Raw genomic sequence first — 4798 nt, 5'->3', positions numbered from 1 at the left:
CCTTCCCTGTGCATATCTTCTGTTTTACTCCAGGAGGTGGTCTAATGAGAACGATAAAGTAAATAATTAACTGCTTTGACTAAAATAATAGTTTTTTAAAAAGCTAGGAGGTAGCAGCCTAAATAAAAATGGAACTGGTATAAAAACTGTGATCATTAAAAAAATATTTCACGGTTTTCCTGCAAATGGATTTGCAGCAAATGTTTGAAACTCGTGTTTTGTTGAGATTTTAGACAGAGCATTTGCGCCATCTGGCGGTGATTAGGGGAACATGCTCGCAGAGGAGCGTTAAAATCTACTTGGAGGCCTCTTTGTGTCAGCGTGTTATCAGAGAGTGCTTAATGTTTGCTGATTGCTGCTTTTGAAAAACACAAATGGAAGCATGCGTATGTGGAGATATGCAAATCTACAGTGGGGGTTCCTGCTTTCAGTTGATGCATTCAAATTTTATCTTTTGTCTGGATTTTACTTTGAGTTTTTCTTTTTGTCACTTGCTCAAGAAGACCATGTTGACAGTGGTGAAAAGAAAGTGTACTTTATTGAAGTGAAAGGTAAATTTATAAGCACATGAACATCTGTGGTGATCCAGTTGACAGAAGGAGCAGTTAAGGGTAAACTTGCCTGCAGAAGGAAAATTAATCTAATGTATTGGATTTCACTAAGATATGTGGAAATGTTACTGAAGTGTTACTAAATTCCTTATATCACAAGACATAACTGAGGAAATGGGTGTCCTCAAGCACTCATTTCATTGACCAGTATCTGATGAACATACCATCACAAACCTGTTGAATGTCAGGATGTTTTAGAGTGCAAAATGACATTCATGATGCTTATGTTGAACTTGGTGTACCCGTTCTTGCAAAAGGAATGCCAGGCAGAGTCAGGGAGTCTCTGATTTCTTTGTGGTTTATTCTCGGCCTCAGGACAGGTTGTCACGTCCTGCACTGATGGCAGGTTTTATTGTTAACTCAAGGAGAACACCTGTAAAATGTTGCTCAACTGCAGCAGAGACGAGTGGCGTAAATTAAGATATTTTACAACATTCATGCTTTCCATCTTAAAAGCTTTCATCTTTGCACTTGTCATAAACCTTTTTGCAAAACTACCATGTGTCAGCTCAACATTTGGACCCTATAAACATGCAAACTCTTTAACCTCACTCCCATAGTTTTTATAGCTGACCTTTCAGATCTGTGACCAAGTGTTTCTGCTCATTCTGTGCTACAGAAAAGTATTTGCCCCCTTCCTTTCCTTTCTACATGTGTCAGATCATCAAAAACTTATTCTGTATTAGATAAAGATAACCACAGTAAATACACAAAGCAGTTTTTAAACAATGGTTTCATTTATTAAGAGAAAAACCTGCCTGGCCCTGTGTGGAAAAAGTACTTCCCCCTGCTAACAGACACATTGAATCAAGAAATCACTTAAATAGAGCCTGTCTGATAAAGTGAAGATATCTAAAAGAGCTCAAAGGCGCTTTATATTGTAAGGTAGACCCTACAACAATACATACAGAGAAAAACCCAACAATCATATGAACCCCAATGAGCAAGCACTTTGGCAACAGTGGGAAGGAAAAACTCCCTTTCAACAGAAAGAGACCTGACAGATGACAACTGAAGGCTCTCCCTCCCATTCTACTTTTGAAATACTCTAGGACCCACAAGTAAGACAGCGAAGTGCTCTAATGGGGTGATACGGTACTATAAGGTCATTAAGATAAGATGGGGGCTGGTTATTCAAGACCTTGTATGTGAGGAGAAAGTTTTTGAATTCAATTCTGGATTTAACAGGGAGCCAACGAAGAGAAGGCAATATAGGAAAACTATGTTCTCTCTTTCTAATCCCTGTCAGTACTCTTGCTGCAGCATTTTAGATTAACTGAAGGCTTTCAGGGAGTTTTAAACCTTCCCAGGAGTGGCTGGACTACCAAAATTACTCCAAGAGCGCATCAGTGGCTCATCCAAGAGTTCACAAAAAAAGCCAGGTTTCATGGGTCAACAATAAGAAAGAGACTCAGCCTAAATTCTTGGGAGAGTTCAAAGGTGAAAACCACCACTGATCAAAGAGAACACAAAGGCTCATCTCATATTTGCCAAAAAACATCTTGATGATCCCCAGGACCTTTGGGAAAATATTTGGATGGGTTGAGTCGTGTTATACTTGGTGTGAAACACACAGTATTTCATAAAAAGAACATCAGTCAAACAGTTAAACACAGTGATGGTAGTGTGAGGGTCTGGGGCTGCTTTGCTGCTTCGGAACCTGAACAACAAATTGATGGAACCATGAATTCTGCTCTCTACCAGAAAATCCTGAAAGAGAATGTCCGGTCATCAGATCATGCCCTGAAATTTAAGCACACTTTAGTTACATGGCAGGACAATAATCAGCAAGCCCAGGTTTGAGTGACTCAAAAAAAATAAAAGGAATGTTTGAAGTGACCAAGTCAAAGTCTGACTGAAATTCTTTAGCATAACCTTAAACAGGCTGTGCATGCTTGAAACCCCTCCAGTGTGGCTGAAATAAAACAATTCTGCACATGTGATTGTAGTTCCTGCTGCCGAGGGTGGCACAACCAGTTTTTAGGTTGAGGGGCAATTACTTTATCACACATGACCAGGTAGATGTGGATACCTTTTTTTCTCTGCATCTTGTTTTTACTCGGGTTATCTTTGACTAATATTAAAATTTGTTTGACGATCTGAAACATTTAAATTTTACAATCCTCTGTTTTCAAGCCAACTGTAAGATAAGTTGTTCCACGCATATCTTAGAATGTGCAACAGTCCTGGGGATAATCCCTGACTGACTCCATGATAAGCGATCAGGACTCTGACTGTAATGACTCTGTTTTCTCCTTGTCACTATAGATAGTTGTTTCCGTCTCTGGTCATTTGTTTCGGCTTGCTGTCATGCTGCAGAATTAATCTGGGACCCTGGTGTATATTTAGGTAATTCCCTGAAGCAGGTCAACTCTTTTTACAGCCTGATTTTTCTTTTCCACCTAGTTTAATGTAGAAGTAAAAACTATTTTGAAAAGAGCAGAAATGTGATTCTTTCTTTTTAAGTTTCCTTTGCTAGTTTTTTTTCTCTATTGAGAAAACAAAGGTCTGAAAAAAGATCTCCCAAATGTGAGAAATCTCTTTGTACTTTGGATTAGGAATTCAGTTTTGATGAGTATCTTGGCTGTCTTATTCAGATTTGCCCCTCTAAAATATATTGTGTCTCAATTTGAAATAAAAATGACAATAGCATGCTTTTATTTCACATCTTTGGATCGCTCATAAATGGTCCAGAATGCAGTTGTGAGACTTCTCACCAGCTCCTCTAAAAGAACATGGATTATGTCCTCTTTATACCAGTACCCCATTAAGATTTTACTGAGCTCCTCATGGTCAAATACCTCCTTAAATTAATGGACAAGAGGAAATTGCATTTTTAATTTTGCTGCCTTTAAGTTGTGGAATTTGCTACCATTGAACTTAAGATCTGCGGCCGCTATTTATACCTTTAAAAAGAAGCTTAAGATGAACCTGTGCACACTTGCTTTTAGTTTATGTTTATTTAAAAGGGACAATGCATATTAATTAACATGAGCACTTACATCCATCATATAAATGTGGCAGATTTAGCCACGTTGATTCAATTTCATCAGTAGTCACTGGCAGGTTGATGGCATAACAAATGAGTCAACAAAACCAAACATTCAGAAGCATGTGAACTTAAGTGAAATACAGAAACACATATGAAATAAAGAATAATAATAAATACCCATATACCATATTTAAACACATTAGAATCAATTACCTTCAGTGACATTATTTCACATCAGGACAGCATGTTTGATTATCCAGTAACCACTGTTTTATAGATTTAGAGAAAGAAGTAAAGAATGTTATATTCCTTATTTCTGCGGGTATTGTATTGTACTGTGGGTAAGTATAGCTGATTGCCAAATGCACTTTTCCTGAGGGGTATTTTACAGTCTCCTCTAAAAAATGCTGTGGTAGATACAGCTTAACTTTGATTTTATTTAATGACCTCATTAGAGGAGTCGGGGCCGGTCACTTTTATCTATTTATCCATTTTAATTGTATTGTTATTGTGCTTTATATTGCAGAGCACTTTGTAACTTTTGTTTTTGAAAAGCGCTTTATAAACATATGTTACTGTTTATTTACTTGAAATATTAATTAATTAAGATTTTGTTTACCACTAAGATAAAGGCACCTGACACTGAGTTAAAAAATAAATTCCAGTTTTGTTATGGAAAGGATGTCTGAACATTTAAGCAGGAAACTGTCTATTAAGGGTTTACAAAGTTGGAACGGCCCTTTTTAAAGTATCAAATGGTTTAGTATTTGGTTTGCCAGTATTTTTGCCTGCATAGACAGAAATAGAAACACTTATTTTAAGTAAGATAAATAATAATAATAGCTCTCATATGGTGGTCAGGATTAAAACATCAACATTTTGTATCTTCTTCAGCAGTCAGTGCAAACCAGCCACATAAGCCTTTTATCAAAAAATCCATTTCCTTTACCTGGATTTGTGTTGGTTGAGCCTATCAGCTCCTTTGTGTGATGTGTGATGCCTAAAATAACTTTGGGTTCACTAATATGGGTGAAACCGCTGTTTGGTGTTTTGCTGGTGGTGTGGCGATGCCTGGGAGGCCTGTGGGGTGCCTTTTCTGACCTGTACAGGTAACAGTGGTTATAATAGACAGGTGCAGGACAGCACGAGGCATGTCTCAGCCAATCACAGCCGAGGTCCAGTGAGACTGCAGTGG

This window comes from Oreochromis niloticus, linkage group LG22, assembly GCF_001858045.2.
Source record: "Oreochromis niloticus isolate F11D_XX linkage group LG22, O_niloticus_UMD_NMBU, whole genome shotgun sequence".
Classification (NCBI taxonomy): Eukaryota; Metazoa; Chordata; class Actinopteri; order Cichliformes; family Cichlidae; genus Oreochromis; species Oreochromis niloticus.
Note: the sequence above shows the minus strand (reverse complement) of the source record.